An 18451-nucleotide genomic window follows, 5' to 3' on the forward strand; every position below is an offset into this window, starting at 1 on the left:
TTCAGGGAGGACAGAGCAAACAAAGCTCCAGGTAGAGCATGACAGGTGGGTATGATGGTGCAGGGATTGTGCTCAGATCAGGACGTGTTAGTGGAGGCACAGCTGATTTAGCTGGTGTGATCCTTAAAAGAGTGAAGGGATAAAATTAGGCAGACATTTAGACATGAAGCAGTAAGACGGACAACTATCTGATGAAATATTTTTGAGTAGGGAGTAACATAATAAAGTCAGTCTAGGAAATGGAAAGAAATGATTACCTGGGGAAGGGGATCTTGACTTAGAAAGAACACAAAGCTATTTCTGGGATGCTGGAGATGTTTTCTATCTCTGGTGGTTGTTGCATGGGGGTATTCATGTTTAAATTCCATAGGCTGGTGGGCTAGGGTTGTGGCTCAGTGGTAGAGTGCTTGCCTAGCATATGTAAGGCACCGAGTTTGGTTCTCAGCACCACACATAAATAAATGAATAAAGGTCCATCAACAACTAAAAATATACATACATATATATGATTTTTTAATTCCATAGGTTTTAATATGTGTGCATTACACTGCCTATGAGTCATGCCTTGTGTCCTGTTAGCATAAACTAAAAAAGCAAAGGGGGATAGATGAGCCTGGCAGCAGAGTGCTCACGGATTATGAGAGCTGGGACCAGCACTGAGGCAAAGCCCAAATCAGCAAGTGTTTATCACTTCTAGGATGTGTGCTAGCATGTTGCCAAAACACATGAGTGCTAAGGAAGTGAAGAAACATCTAAGAGAACAAGTCTTTGAAAGTTCTCCTACAAATGGGGTATGAAGTTCAGAGGCTCTCATCCACCACCACACAGCTGGCAACAGAAGCATGACCCCTCCCTGTTGTGGCAGAAGATTCTAAAGATCTGTGATGCTCTTCCTAGATCCAGTGGGTGAAGACTTCTTGCCAAAAGCAGGATGGTAACAGCAAATACAGAGTTACGTTTTTGTTTACAGCGTACATGGATGCCAATATGGTTAGTTCTGCATTAAGGATTAATTTTTATTTTCTATTTATCTTTTTTTCTAATAAAAAAATGAAGTGTATAATTTGTGTTACTCGCAAGGTTTTTTTTTTTTTCTGTAACAGTCACTATTCACCTAGACCCACAAGTATTATTCTAGGCAGATAATTCACACCAGAGAATAGCGATAAGACTCCCTCAGGACCCTTGTTGACGGAAAATAATAATAATCTTACAGAAACGTCTCAGGGCAATTGTTTAGTTTCAAATGATCAGAAAATAGCCACATTTAGGTATTAGCTTAAGAGACTTTTCAGAAATAGCAAATCCCATGGGCAAAGAGCAACTGTTTGTGTTTTTTTAATAGATTCTCCACCCAACTTGGAGAAAAAAAATGTTCCAAACTCCACACACAACTCATAAACTATGGAGTTAATTGGGGATTTTTTTGAGAAAGCAAATTGGCAAACATTTGGGGAAAATCACCAGTTACAACATTTCCAGTTGATTTAAGCACCGATATTACTAACCACAGTGATAGTTTTGGAAAACACTTCTGAAGTCTGAATTACACATACAATTCTCCCAAACCTGTATAAACCAAAGACAGATCCATGCACCCAAAACCAAGAGCTGTTCATTTTTATTTGTGAGCAGACTCAGAAAATGTTTTCTGGAGGGTCTACATGTCCCTCATGTGCTGCTAAAAACAAACACACAGCAAATTGATCACCTGCACTTACATACCACCTTCCATCCATGGATCCCAAGTGGTCTGCCAGAAATGCTGTCTTCATAAGTCTCCGGTGAGATGTGTAAATATTGTTACCTCCATCTTATATTCAGATAAACTTAAACTCAGGAGCAGTTAAGTGGCTTGTCAACAGTTAGAACCCAAGACAAGATCTGTGCAAGCTGTCCTCTGGTTTCCCTTCCTTGGCTGAGTGTCCCTTTGAGCTTTCTTGTTGGCCCCTCTATAAATCATGTACGCAGACCATTGTTTCCCTAGTGATGGAGGTGGCATTCTATTTCCGCCCTGAAGCTGGCCTGGAGCCCTGACTGAACCACATTTAGACACAAATACATCAGCTGTGCATGAGTGGGGATAGTTTGGCTCCTTGGAAACCTAAGTGGCGTGTGTCAGCTGGCCCCAGCCCACTGAGAGCCATTCCAGGCCATGCTACTAACTTCTCCATCACTTGATCACAGCAACTCATAAGAAAAGTGATGACATCTCTTGGGGCTAAGTGGACAAATTGGGAACACCTCAAAGGCAAACTCATTGGCCCTACTCCAGTCCAGTCTAGATGCCTGAGACCCAGGCCCCAATACTAGTACAGTTCCCCCACCCCGCTCAGTTCTACGGACAACAAATCAAAGAGTGCTGGTCATTGATTGTATGCCTGACAAGCAACTGAATTCACCATTCTTGGATGCAGTATTAATTTTGTATTTATTACTAATGTGTCCTAGAATGACCATTTAGAATCAGAGCTGGAAAAATAACAGATGATGGGGCACTAATAAGGTAAAAAGAGAGTCACAACCTGAACACTGTTTCTCTTACAGCTGTAGTCACTATAAGAATTTGGAGATGGAAGCCAGGTGTAGTAGCATACACCCTATAATTCCAGTAACTTGGGAAGCTGCAGCAAGAAAATCACAAGTTTGAAGCCAACTTCAGCAAATTAGCAAGCTCCTCAGCAACTTAATGAGACCCTGTCTCAAAATAAAAGTACTGAGTATGTAGCTCAGTGGTAAAGTGCCCATGGGTTCAATCTTTGGTACCAAAAAGAAAGGAACGATTGAAGAAAGAAAGGAAGGAAGGGAAGAAAGGAGGGAGGGGTGGGGAGATGGATGCTGGGGATGTGATTCAATGGGAGAGTGCTTGACTAGCATGCAAGAAATCCTAGATTCCACATCTAGCACTTAAAAAAAGAAAAAAATTAATTGGATGTGTGTGTGTGTTTTCTCTGTTATTTGGTCAGTAAATGCCATATGTTGTCAATTTAAATTAATTTCGATTTGTCTCTAAAATGCCCTGTTAACCTTACTGGATAGCCATGGGCATCACATGAAATGGAGGCTGAGTTACTGGGGTTGCCCTTCCTAAACTCCATACACATTAACAATCATAATATCTAATCTCTGTTGTGCATTCACCATATGCCAAGTACCCTAACAAGCATTTTAACTTTTTAAAAAATATTTTAGTTGTCAATGGACCTTTATTTTTTTATATGCAGTGCGGAGACTCGAACCCAGTGCCTCACACACCAGGTAAGTACTCTACCACTGAGCCACAATCCCAGCCCCCTACCAAGCATTTTACATACATTAGTTTTTAAAACACTAAATATGTAACATTAATGTCTTCATTTTACAAGAGCTGGACATGGTAGCATGTGTACATAGTCCCAGCTACTAGTAAGGATAAGGCAGGAGGACTGCTTGAGTTCAGGAGTTCAAGGCCAGTCTGGGCAACATAGCAAGACTCTTCCTTCAAAACAAACAAAAAAACTTCAATTTTTTACACAACTTTTTAAAACCTCATATTTTAAGGAGCCGAGGCCTAGAAATTTCACAAAGTCAAGTAACTACTATTTGTTTCTTACAGCTGCACTAACAAATTACCACAAACTTCATGGCTTAAAACAACAGAAAGCAGCTAGGCATGGTGGCACACCTGTAATCCCAGGGCTTGGGGGCTAAAACAGGAGGATCACAAATTCAAGGCCAGCCTCAGCAACTTAGCAAGGTGCTAAGGAAATTACTGAGAACCTGTCTCAAAATAAAAAACAAAAAGAGGACTGTAGCAAAGTGCACCTGAGTTTGCTCCCTAGTACCAAGGGGGGGAAATTAAATAAATAAAAATAAAAACACACAAAAAAATGTAATAAAACAAAAACCCTAGAAAGCTATTCTCTCACAGTTCTGGAGGCCAGAAATCCAAAGCCAATACCACTAGGCTAAATTAAGGTGTCAGCAAGACTATCTTTCCTCCAAAGTCCCTAAAGGAGAATCCATTCCTTGCATCTTCCAGCTTCTGGCAACTACTGACATTTCTTGCTCTGCAGCTGCATTACTCCAATCTCTACCTCCATGATCACACTCCTTCATCTTCTTCTGTGTATCTCCTTTTGCCTCCCTTTTCGAAATAAGATACAAAAAAAGGACTGGGATGTGGCTCAGTGGTTAAGTGATCCTGGGTTTGATCTCAAGTACCAAAAGAAAAAAAAAGGAAGAAAATCCTGAATCAAGTCTGTTAAAATCCTTTTTTGCCATATAAAATGACATTCACAGTCTCCAAGAATTAGGATATTTTGAGAGGCCATTATCTAGCTAATCAAAGTTACCCATTTAGTAGATGGTACCTGCAAGTTTCTCTTCTCATATGTTCATGAATGTTCACAGATTAAGTTGTGATTGCATAGCAAAGAGGTTAAAAGCCCAGGCTTTGACCCTACCGGACTGGCTTCGAAGCCCAGCCCTACTAAACCTAACTATGTGATTTTAATAAGTAAATTAAGAGCCCCAGTATCCCCATTAAAGCCTATTACATGGGATTGTTTGAGGATTAAATGAGAGAATGAACACAAAACTCATATACCAGTACCTTAAGTGCTCAGTGAACAACAGCCTGTAACTATTCTTGTCAAAAGCAAATATAAGCTTGTCTACCTATCCAACTTCGAAGAGGAAGACCTGGTAGGCACCAAGTTTCTATAGATTAAGAAATGTGATAATAGGGTAGAACTCTCAAAACCTAGCAGAACTGGCCATGTATAAAGGACTTCCATTCTTCAAAAGTGGATACATCTACTTTTCTCCAGGGAGGGTGTGGATCTGAGATGCAAAAATGAATGGTTTTGTCAATAGATGTTCCCATCATTTTAAATATGATTCATCTGGAAATTATCATTCAAAGCACTCTGAAGTTAAACTGGTTCTGGCTTCAACACCTAAAATGAGGGGCTGGGGACAAAGCTCAGTGATGGAGCTCTTTAGCCCTAGATATTCAGCTATTCAGCAGTGCAAAAAGCAAACAAACAAAAATACCCAAAATAAAAATAAATAACTGATAAAGCAAGTGCTTAGAGCATGAAGAATAAACTACAAAAAATAGACAGGAAATAGACAACAGGAAAAGAATGTTGTAGGGAAAAACAGGACATTTCAAACTTGAGTACTGTTATGAAGAATTAAGAAGAAATGCAAACTGGCTAGTTTCTTTAAGCAAAATGAATTGTGATTGACTGTTTCATGCATGAACATGGATTTTATATATAAATAAAGTTTGGTAATTTATTTGTTTTATATTTGAACTGTACTTCTAAATATTTTCACATACTATACATGATCTGTTTAGCTTGCTGTATTTCATCCAGTTAGATTTTTCAGTTGAACCATTGGGATTCTTTATAGATATGATGAGGATTTCTCAGTTTGAGTGAGAAGCATGCTAAGGGTCAATGAAATAAGAAAGAAATAGATTTTGAGAAAAACTGTGAACTGGGGCTGGGATTGTGGCTCAGTGGTAGAGCACTTGCCTAGCATGGGCAGGACCTGAGTTCAATCCTCAGCACCACATAAAAATAAAGGCATTATGTTGTGTCCATTTACACCTAAATAAATAAATACACACTTTTTTAAAAAAAGAAAGAAAACCTGTGAACTACTTAAATGTCAACTAGTAAGGGAAAGAATGATAGCTGTTATGTCTACTGTCCAAATTATCCAAGGCATTTGGACAAGTTACAAAATTTTTCACAAAAAATACTTATTACCTGATCCCTTCTAAATTGAAAAGATAGACTAATAACCAGATGATGGACACAGTTATATAAATTCATAAGCAATATTTGGAAAGGACATACACATATATCTACTATTGGGGGGTTACCGTGGATTGAACTCAAAGGCACTTGCACTGAGCCACATCCCCAGCCCTATTTTGTATTTTACTTAGAGACAGTCTCTCAGTGAGTTGCTCAGCGCCTTGCTTTTTGTTAAGACTGGCTTTGAATTCTTGATCCTCCTGCCTCAGTCTCCAGAGCCACTGGGATTATAGGCATGAGCCACTGCACCTGGCATATATCTACTATTAACAGCAGTTACTTCCTGGGAAAAACGCAGAACTGGGATGAGGAAAAAGGAAGAAAATGCCATTTACCTTTATAGAATACATGCTTTTATATTTGCATTTTGATAATTATAATGTTTATGTATATTAATTATATGCTTCTTAACAAAATTATTTATTTTAATGTAAATAATGCATGAACTTACAGTTCTTTTGCAAGAAATATTATTTGTGGGATAATAAACATTAAATGTGTGTGAAGTTAAAAAAAATTTTTTTAATGAACCAGACATGCTCCTTCTCTCTGCCTTGGATCCTTTGTATTAAAGGAATAAAAGCACAAAAAGAATAAACCTATAGCTTGAGGACCAAGTAAGTGCAAATAACCATATAGTGATGAAAATGTCAGTACATACCTGGAAGCCAGAGAACTGATGACAGAGGGTTAAGAGATAATCAACATGTGGGCTACAGAGGAGGGCTGCCAATTAGGCTGTGGGAACCCCGGCAAGCCCTGATGGTGGATCAACTGTCCCTACCTGCTTTTCTCCACCCCCTAGTTCTTCCCACCCCAAGTCCCTAATGCACAGACTGAGCAAGTACTGGCAGCTGGCATTTACCTACAGGCAAGAGTAAACAAGTCCCTGACAACTCTTCTCCAAAGAAATTAAACAATTCATATAGAAAAATCCAAGGCTTTTATAAGTCATTATAAAATGGGGAATTTGGGGCACCAAATTCCCCCATTCTAGAGTTCTAACTACCTCTCCCTAGCTACACCCAGAGCATCTTAGTCAAAATTCTCCCCAGGAAGAAGTCAGACAGTTACATAGACATTCTTCCTCAAGTACTATTAGACAATCAAAGAACACAAGATATTAGTAAAACTAGCAGCCTAAAAAAGAAACACCAAAATATTCAGACATGAAAAACAAACTCTAGCAGGAAAAGATAATAGGAGAATAGAATACACCTTCACTCAAATAGTTAAGGAAGGTTTTATAAAACCAAAATAGGTTAAACTGAAAACGAATAGAGAACAAAGGAAGTGATTAGAGATTTAAAATGTGTTAGCTAAAAGAAAATGCTTGAACGAATGATAAAAGAAGAAATCTCACAGAACAGAATTTAAAAAAAAAAAAAAAAAAACATGTGAAAGAACAGATAAGACACAAAGGGCAGATTCAAAGTTCTAACTTCACTAAATGGAATCCAGGAAAAAGCACAAAGAAGTCTGGAGTGAGAGTGGAGAAATGCATTGACTCCAGCGATTTTCCCATTTTTGTATTGCTCATTCTGCGGGGGGTGGGGGGGACTCTGATAGAAACCTACTTGACTGCCACTGTGGGAGATTATTTCCTGAATTTAATCCTGAATCCAGGAGTTGATGAAAAGTGGCCCAAAAAAGTGACAAATGTGTGCCATTTCCTTTTGAGATGGGATCTCCCTATGTTGCTTAGGATAGTCTCAAACTCCTAGGACTAAGGGGCTCCTACCATCTCTGCCTCCTTGGTAACTGGGATTATAGGTGTGTGCCATCATTCCATTTATACCACTTTCTTACAACAGCCTAACATAGAGGATGCCAGGACTATAGCTTCTGTACTTCTAGACACATGTACTCTGAGGATGACTCATCTGGGTCACTGAGAGAAATGCTGAAATCAGTGTGAAGTGAGCAGAGCCCTTCAGCTCATCATTGATGACCTGCTCCAGGTTGGTATCAGTCTACCTTCTTAGGATCAGGATGTTTTATTGCCTGCAATTACATCCAACTCTCAAAATTCAGATCATGTTTTTCCATCCTGATATATATATATAAAACATTGTTGTAGTTTGGAATATGAAGTACCTACAAAGACTGATGTCATCCTTAATGCAGCAATGTACACAGGAGAGGCTTTTAGGAAGTGACTGAATCATGAAGGATCTACCTCATCAGTGGATTAATTCATATTTGTTAGCTGAATGGATTATTGGAAGGTAGTAGAAACTATAGGCAGGTGGGATGTCATTGGAGGACACAGCTTGCTGGGGATGTACCGCTGGGGGACTAATGTTTCTCACCCCCTTCTCTCTCTCTCTCTGCTTCCTGGCTGCCATGAGCTGAGAAGCTTCCTACTACCACATCCTTCCTCCATGATGTTCTGCCTCACCTCAGGCCCAAAGCAATGTAACCTGCTGACCATGCATCCAAATAAACTGTGAGCCAAAATAAAATTTCCCTCCTTTAATATGTTTATGTCTGGTATTTTGGTTACAGTGATGAAAAGCTGACTAACACAAACATCACGACTTTTCAAATGCCATGGTCTACAGATGTGGCAGACATCTCTTGGGTGGGTGCGTGGCTAGCAAACATTCTTGCCTTTTCTAGAAATGCCCCTAATATGGTCTAAATCAGTGAACTCCCAATAGGCATGTCTGTACTATGGAACTCTTTCCCTCACCAAACTGACCATGGTTAACTGACTCACGAGTAGATTTTTCAAACTAGGAATCTGAAAATTGATCTAGTAAAAGGAATTCTAAAGTCAGTCTACAGACTTCAACTTACAGAGAAGGAACATGAACTTCTATAAATCAAAAAATTAAGGGGTGGGGGACAACTACAAATGAAGATGTAGAAGACAAAAAGCTCAAAAGTATATTTGTCAAGAACCTTTTGATAGTAGGGCTCTTATACGGTCAGAATAGATAACTGAAGAAATTTAAACTTCAAATGAAGAAATAGAATCCATTAAATACAGGTTTAGGCAAGTCATCAAGGCTTAGAAGTATAAAAATAAGGACATGGTAAGAAATCTTTAGGAAATGAAATATTTAAAAGGACATTTTGTTTAAGAGGAGATGGTGAGACCAATGAGGAGAAAATGGAGACAAATGCCAGTCAAAATGTAAACAAAATACCCAAATTGAAACTCTGAATCTGGAAAGAAAACCTGCATCAATCAGAAAAGGTTAACATGGCTTTCTGCACTTTTATGTAATATTCTCAAGGGTTTAAAAAAACAAAAAAGTCTTTGGGCTCATTTGGTAGAGTGTTTGCCTTGCATGCACAAGGCCTGGGTTCAACCCCCAGCACCACAAAAAGAAAAAAAATAGGAAGTCTTTGTAGTATATCCTTTATTTTCTAAATATCTATATTGCTTTCCTAGCCAGTGACAATAATATTAAGCAATTTGAAATGTATTTCCTTTTTCTTTTTTATCTAATAGGCTATTAGCACTTTTGTTAACAAAACTGGGGTCATACTGTAATTGTATTCAGACTCCATCACTTACCATGTGACCCTAAGCAACTTTAATTAATCCTGTGAACCTCAGTCTCCTGATTCATAATTATTAAAATACAATCATATATATAGAAAGCATTTGGAACAGTGCCTGAGACACAGTGACTACTCCATAAATGGCAACTTTTTTTCCTGTTTTTAATTCCTTTTAATCACACTCAAATGTTTGCACTATTGTAAAAGAATAAACTGCACTAAAATGTGTTCAGCTGCTTTTTTGTTGTTGTTGTTATAAACATGAGTTTGATTTTTTGGGGGTGTTTTATATTTCTAAAGGCTTTAAACCTTTTAATTCTGCTGGTCATGGTAGTGTTAGAGAAGCACATGGCATACCTATGTCAGAGCTGCTACTATGGAAGCTGAAGCAGATTTTCTTACTTTGAAATTAAATTAAGTGAATTTCTTATTTGCAGGTCTTAGAAACCAGATACCAAGAAGTGAGAGGGTTTGTTTGTATTTTCCTACAGACATAAATTTTTCCAACCAATTAAAGTGAAGTTTAGGGTTCTTACCTAGCATGAAGAAGGCCCTAAGTGCAACCACTAGCATCACCAAAGGGGGAAAAAATTGAAGTTTAACAGGTCTATTGCTAGAGTTCTGGGACATCTTACCCCCAAATTATATCCCTTGAATCCAGACAGACATTGTTTTCTTGAAGTATGCCATATAGAAACAGAAGGAGTATACTCTGAAACAGCCCAGATACATGGAAAGCAACTTGGAATCACCATCTGCTTCATCTATTATAAAGAAAGATATGTCACATATGGGCAACTACGGAAACATGAAACCATTTTTAAATCTCTTGGACTGCAGAAAGATTTGGGCATTACAACATAATATCTCCCTCTATTGCCAAAACCGCAAACTCAATTAAAATATAGACAAATAGACATTTCTCCAAAAATGATATATAAATTTCTGGTGAGCACATGAAAAAGATGTTCAGTTATACTAGTCATTAGAGAAAGCAAATCAAAAGTCACAATTAAGATACCGCTTCACACCCATTAGGATGGTTACTATCAAAAAGCCAGAAAACATTGAGTGCTGATGAGAATATGGAATCCTTTGGAATCCTTTCACATTGTTGGTGGAACTATAAAATGAGGCAGCCACCATGTGAAACATTTCAGTGACTTCTCAAAAAGTTAAACACAATTACTATACAATTCAGCAATACTATTCCTAAGTACATACCCAAAAGAATGTAAAGCAGAGACTCAAACACTTTTACACCCATGTTCCTAGTAGCGTTATTCACAAAAGTGAATTCAATCTAAGTGTTCAACAGCCTAACAAAACAAAATATAGGCTATACATACAATGGAACAGTAAGAATGAAATTAATGTGCATCATATATGTAACACTGAAATCATTACCTAAGTCAAATAAGCCAGATACTATAAGACAAATAGTGTATGATTCCACTTACCAGAATGGCCAAATTCATAGAGACACAGAGTAGTGGTTACCAAGGGCTAGGAGAAAAGGTATGGGGAGTTACTGTTTAATAGATTCAGAGTTTTCAGTATGGGAATGTTGAAAAAGTTCTGGAAATAGTGGTGATCGTTATATAACATTGTGAATGTATTTAATGTCACTGAATTGTACACTTACAATTATTAAAATAGTAAATTGTATATCAGGTAGGCTTTACCTCAATTTTTAAAAATATAACTCTACCTCAACACACATTCTAAAGTTCTTAGGTCATGTATAACACCAAAAAAATGATAACTACATCTGAGAAGCTGCATAACCCAGGAATGTGATACCATAACAGCATTTATGTGCATCATACATGTAACAAAAGACTTTGAAGACAAGTTCTCTTCCTGATAATAAGTGACTTTTTTAATTAAAAAAAAAGAGAAAAATATCATATCTTTTTGGTAATTATACTACTAAAAGACTCTGAACGAGAATTGGTATAGAGATCAAAGTGATGGCATGAGCTTTACCATACTCTAGGAAAAAAGTGTACCATCAATCTTTAAAATGTTTTCTATTGACAGTAACCTAAACAGTGGCCCTCTTGAACAAAATGAAACAGAAGGGCTGGGATTGTAGCTCAGTGATATATAGCTCACCTAGCACATGTAAGGCACTGGTTCGATCCTCAGCACCATTTATTTATTTATTTATTAAAAATAAATAAAATAAAGTTACTGTGTCCATCTACAACTATATATATATATATTATATTATATTTTAAACCTAACAGTAGATATGAGCTAAATAACAGAGGCAAGATATTTTCATATTCATCCAAGAAATTACAAACTGTCTGAAAGAATTAAAAATCTGGACAAGATATATGAAAAATCAGTTTTCAAGACACTGAATAGCAGACAACAGTGGACAGTGATGTGAGAGACAAAGAACAAACAAGGTAAAGCCTCTGATTGCTCCAGTTTCCAGGAAGCTAGAGAAAAAGTATGTTAAACAGAGACATGGAAGAAGTAATCTTTTCTTTAAATCTCATATTGAAATTCTGGAGATGAAAATTCCACCATGAAGATGAAAAAAAATACACTTGATAGGACTAAAGGCAGGTTGAATGTTACAGAAAAAAAGATTAGTGAACATGAAAACAGTAAGAGAAACTATACAAAAAGAATACAAAGAAGAAAATACTTAACAATAAGCTGCATGCCTGTAGGCCCAGCTACTCAGGAGGCTGAAGCAGGAGGACAGCTGGAGCACAGGAGTTCAAGACCAGCATGGGAAACATTGCAAGACCACCACAAAACAAAACAAAAATGAACAAAGCGGGAAACTGTAGGGAAGAAAATGACCAATTTCCAAACTTGTTGAAGCCTATAAACTCACAGATGCAAATTGTTCAATGAATCCCAAGCATTAGGAACATCATTCCCTATCATCAGGTCTCAGCTAAAACGTAAACATCTCAGAAAAGCTTCCCCTTACCACCAAACCTTGAGTATCATTATATAATTATCTGACTTTTTTATTGTGTATTCCTACCCATACCCCAATGTACATGCCACAAGGACAGGGATCTTGTCTGTAATATTTACCACTGTGATCCCAAAGCCTTCACAGAGCACCTAGTACTCATCAAGTTCTCAATACACATTCATGAATTAATGAATGAATGACCTCACCCATTCTTAACTTTCAGGAATAAATTCCTGTCAAAATCCTTCTCAAATTATCAAAACAACCCTATGCACACATATGATTGCATGAATGGTATGACTCTGCATCATGTACAGCAAGAGAAATGAAAAGTTGTGTTCCATTTGTGTACGATGAGTCAAAATGCATTCTGCTGTCATGTATAACAAATAATAATAAAAAATACTAAAATAATTATTTTTTTACATTCCCAACCTTTCCTTTTATTCCCAGTCTAATACAATGGTGTATTCATTAGCACTTTCTTTTTGCCTAATAGTAAAGTCACTTTTTTTTTTTTTTTTTTTTTTTGGCGGCACCAGAGATTAAACCCAGGGGTACTCTATTGCTAAGCTACCGCCAACCCTTTTTTTTTTTTTTTTATTCTGAGACAAGGTCTCTTTTAAGTTTCCAGAATGACCTCAAACTTGTGATCCTCCTGCCCTAGCCTCCCAAATCACTGGAATTATATGCCTCTGGACCTAGTTACATCATTTCTTGAGGAGTGGCCTATAAAAAAACAATTCTATTCTAGATTGACTCCAAGAAAGGCTTTGGCAAACCTACCATCAAGCTTGACATACTGCTCTACAGATTTTGTACTCTCAGTTCTCCAGTAGAATATCAGTTGCATCATAACAGTGTGATTTACTAATAACCACTGCTTATAAACACTTTAAACACATTATCTATTTAATCTATGTTGAGTTTACAGAGGAGGAAATTTGAGGTCTAGGAAGGTGAAGTAACATACCTAATCTCAAAGCTAGTAAATAGCAGAGTCAGAATACAAATTCAAGTCTGTTTGACTCCAAAATGTTGCTCTTTAAGCCATCCCAAGATTAAATTTAAAGTACTGTAAAATTGTAGCTAAGAATCAAAGACCATATAACTCTCCAGGAAGGAGTTCTAACAGTTTGGTTGGTCAGCTGAACTATAGGCTCAAAGGTGGCCCAAACTAAGTAAGTTGAAATGCCAGAATTGCCTCAGCATACTATCAAAGAAAGTATCCAAAGGCCTTGAGATATGGTTTTCTTCCCTCCCTTATCCACTAATCATCTCTAAGTTATATTAATAATGGTTACCATTGCATCACAGTATTTAAGAATAGGGTCAAAAGACACACAAGAATATTATCTGGGCACTTCGATTCCTCTTCTGAGGTAAGTTGGAATGTTTTCAGTTTTATGAAGAATAGTAGTATCATGTTAGGCAGAAGTATAACTTTGTTCTTGTCTTCATGTGGAAATGAAGACAAGGCTTGAGGAAATGTATATGAGTGGCAAATTGACAAGGAGTGAACTATAATGCATATATCGACTTAAGTAATTATTCAAACACTAATCTGGGCATTGTTGTGAAGGTATTTTGTAATGTGATTAAAGTCTGTGATTAGACTTCTAGTTTCAACTCTGGCATATAAAGAGCTTAGAATTCAGTGCTTCCATCCTTGTAAGAAAAGAGCTAAACAACTAGAAAAACAAACAAAAAAAAAGCAATGCCTTTTCCTGGGCTTGTCAGAGAACTATAGTCATAAGGCAAATTGTCACCCTGAAATCTGGATAGAAATGCATATACAGAGAATCACAATCAAGATCCACTTACCTGGAGCAGAAACTTCTGAGGCCATAAATAAACATTTGAACATCTGAATGGTAATTCTGATCAATGCTAGATGCTGTATGAAGTGTAAGAAACTTCCAGAAACTGTAATCTTGAAAGGAGGGAGGCATACTTTTATAAGTACTCCAAAAATATCTCTAGGTTCTAAAGTTTAAGAACCAATGGGGGGGGGGGAACCTTCATATACCTGGCAGGGGGAGGAGAAAAACAACTCTTCTGAAAAACACCCAGATCATTTTCTATAATAAAGGCCCACAGAGGAAAAGCCTTTACCAGATTTTTATCCATCTAGAGGACAGGACATTTATCCAACATCTTCCCTCTATAGCCTTCCTTAGTAAAGGAGAGGGCAGGGGATAGCTAAGAAACTCTTATGCCAAGAGGCACTGTCCCTCAACTAAGATTGAGATTTAGTCCTAAGATTATAAAAAGCTTCCTTTTCCCTACACCTTATCACATCAACAGGGTTCTAGTATGAGCACAGTACAGCTGAAAGAACTCAGAGGAGTTCTTAATCGAAGAGATAAAAACAAAAATAATGGAGGAATTTGAAGCACCACATACAAATAAACAGAAAATAAAGGCATTCTGTCCATCTACAACTACAAAAAAAAAAAAAAAAAAAAAAGTTCTCCAGTGAGAAGAAGTATGATATAGGTCAGAAACCTGAATACATAAAGACAAGAAGCACTTTGGAAAAGGATTAAGTGAAAGTAAAATAAAATGTTTATTTTCATTATTCTTAATTGATTTAAAATATATCTACTTAATTAACAATATACTGGGTGATTAAAGCATATAGATAAATGAGACAAATAACAGCAATGTTACAAAGGGACAAGAAGGAAGAATTGGGAATACTGTTATACCTGTGCCACACATGAACTGGTAGGGTATTATTTAAAAATGGACTCAGAATACTGTGAATTTATACTGCAAACTCTAGGGCAACAACTAAAATTATTATTAATATTATTTGAGAGGAAGTCTCACTATGTTGCCCAGGCTGGCCTCAAACTTCCAGGATCAAGCAATCATCCTGCCTTGGCCTCCCAAGTAATTGGGACTGTATGCATGTGCCATTATGCCCAGCCACTAAAATTAATTATAACTAATTTTAAGTTTAAAAGAAATATCATTGATATGCCAAGAGAGGAAAGAAAAGAGTCACATAAAATGTTCAATCAGAGAAAGCAGGAAAAGAGGGGAAGCAAAGACAGATAACAGAAAACAACTACTACACAGGACATTATATAAGTGATTATACTAATTATTATATCAATAATCACTTTAAATTTTAATGGTTACTCAGGAGGCTGAGGGAGGAGGATCACACATTCAAGGACAGGCTGGGCAATTCAGCAAGACCATTTCAAAGTAAAATAAATAAAAAAGGATGGGCACGGTGGCGCATGCCTGTAATCCCAGTACCTCAAGAGGTTAAGCCAAGAGGATTGTGATTTCAAAGCCAGCCCCAGCAACTTAGCGAGATCCTTAGTAACTTAGTGAGATCCTGCCTCTAAATAAAATATAAAAAAGGATCAGGGAGGGCTGAGGTTGCGCCTCAGTGGTACAGCACTTGCCTAGCACATGTGAAGCACTGGGTTCAATTCTCAGCACCACATATGAACAAATAAAATAAGGTTCCAACAACAACTACAAAATAAAAAAATTAAAAAAAAAAAAAGGGGGGACCAGGGAAGGAGTTCAGTGATAGAGGCCCTGCCTACCATGTGCAATGCCCTGATTTCAATCTCCAGTACTGCAAAAGACAAACAAACAAACAAATACCCTGAAGTGGCCTCTAAGGTTCAAGTGAAGAGTCACACACTTCTCACATGATATTAAAAACCAAAATGATTTCAAAGGAAACCATGCTCAAAGCTGAGCAAGATAAGCTAAAAGGTAGGTCCCTTGAACCAATTAGCCAAATTGAAAATGCAAAGGCAAAGTTCTTAGAAGAAACTAAAAGTGCCACTCCAGAGAAAATACAAAGCAAAGTAGGTTTATTGCTGGTCTGAACAAAGTTTTAGAGATCTAGATAGAAGATCACAACAGCTATGACATTCCCATAAGCCAAAGCCTAATCCAGTGCAAGGTCTTAACTTCTTCAATTCTGTAAAGTCTAAAAGATAATGGAAGAAAAGGTTGAAGGTAGAAGAGGTTGGTTCATGGGGTTAAAGGAAAGAAAGCCATCTCCAAAACCAAAAGTGGAAGGTAAAATTGCAATTACTGATATAGAAGCTGTGGCAAATTATTCAAGGATTAAGCTATTATAACTGATGAAGGTGACTACTACACTAAACAGATTTTCAATGTAAACAGTCGTACACTGGGAGAAAATGCTATATAGGACTTTCATAGTTGGAGAGAAGTGGATGCTTGGCTTCCAAGTTTCAAAATCATGTTAGAAGCCAATGCAGCTGATTTTTAGTTCAAGTCAATGCTCATGACCACTGCAAAAATCTAGGACCCTAAGGAAATATACTAAATGTACTCTGTCTGTGCTTATAAATGAAACAACAAAGCCTGGATGGCAGCACATCTGTTTATAACATGATAGTTGAGACCACTTCTCAGAAAAAAAATTAAAAAGATTCCTTTCAAAATATTACTGCTCACCTGTTCACCCAAGAACTCTGATGGAGATGTTTGAGATTAATGTCCTCATGCAGAGTCTATGAATCAAGCAGTAACTGTGATTTTTAACTTAAGAAATTTTAGAAGGCTATAGCTGGCATAGATAGTGATTCCTCGAATAGATCTGGACAAATAAACTGAAAACCTTCTGGAAATGAGTCACCATTCTAGATGCCATTAAGAACATTCTTGATTCATGGGAGAAGGTCAAAAAATCAACACCAACAGGAGTTTGGAAGAAGCTGATTCACACTTTCACAGTTGACTTGCAGGGGCTCAAGATTTCAGTGAAGGAAATAACTGTAGCTATACAGGAAATGGCAAGAGAAATAGAATTAAAATGGAGCCTAAGGATATAACTGATTTGCTACAATCACATGACAAAAGTTCAATGGATAAGGAATTACTTCTTAAGAATGAAAAAAAAATAGTTCATTGAGATGTAATCTACTCCTGGTGAAGATGCTATGACCATTGTTGAAATGGAAATAGAGGACTTAGTAAAGTTAAATAAACTCAGTTAATAGTAACAATAATTGGAGGATTGACTCCAATTTTGAGGGAAGTTCTATTAGGGGTAAAGTGTTATCAAACAGCATCACATCCTATGGAGACATATTTTGTGAAAGAAAGAGTAAATAGATACAGTAAACTTTGTTGTCTTGAGAAAATGCTACAGCCATTCCAACCTTCAGCAGGAAAGACCCTCCACCAACAAAAGGACTATGACTCACTGAAGGCTTACATGATCATTAGCATTTATTAGCAATAAATATTTTTAGATCAAGGTACATATTTTAGACAATGCTATTACACAGTTAAGACCATGATATAAGGTAAACATAATTTTTATACGCACTGGGAAGCCAAAAAATTCAAGATCAACTTCATTGCAAAAAAAAATTTTATTATACTGGTTTGGAACCAAATTTGCAACACCTCTGAGGTATGCCTGTGATATTCAGCAAGACCACCAAGAAGACACAACAGAGAAAGGAAAGTTTCTTCAATAAATGGGACTGGGAAAATTAGATATCACTATGCAAAATACTTAAACTGATCCTTTATGTCATATACAAAAACTAACTTGAAATAGATTAAAAATGTAAATGAAGACTAAATATTGGAAGAAAAATGGGGACAAACTCCTTGATATTTCAAGGCTTTGGCAATGATAGGATATCACAGGCAACAAAGCACTTACAATAAGCAAGTAGCACTATATCAAACTAAAAAGTTTCTGCAAAGGAAATAATCAACAAAATGAAAAGGCAACCCACAGAAAGGGAAAAAATATTTGCAAGATATATATGTAAGGGGCTAATATCCCCTTACAATACATAAGGAACTCAAAACAATATTAAGAAGAGAAATAATTCAATTTTAAATTTGGCAAAGAAGCTGGGCACAGTGGTGCATCCCTGTAACCTCAGTGACGTAGGAGGCTGAAACAGGAGGATCACAAGTTCAAGGCTAGCTTCAGCAACTCATTTGAGACCCTGTCTCAAGATTAAAAAATAAAGTGTCCTACACAGACACTTCTCAAAAGAAGATACACACGGATAACAGGTATATGAAAAGGTGCTCAACATCACTAATCAGCAGAGAAATGCAAATCAAAACTACAATGGTAATTATCTCATATCCATTTGGATTGCTATTACCAAAAACACTAAAGATAACAAGT

Source organism: Callospermophilus lateralis, chromosome 18 (genome assembly GCF_048772815.1).
Source record: "Callospermophilus lateralis isolate mCalLat2 chromosome 18, mCalLat2.hap1, whole genome shotgun sequence".
Taxonomy (NCBI): domain Eukaryota; kingdom Metazoa; phylum Chordata; class Mammalia; order Rodentia; family Sciuridae; genus Callospermophilus; species Callospermophilus lateralis.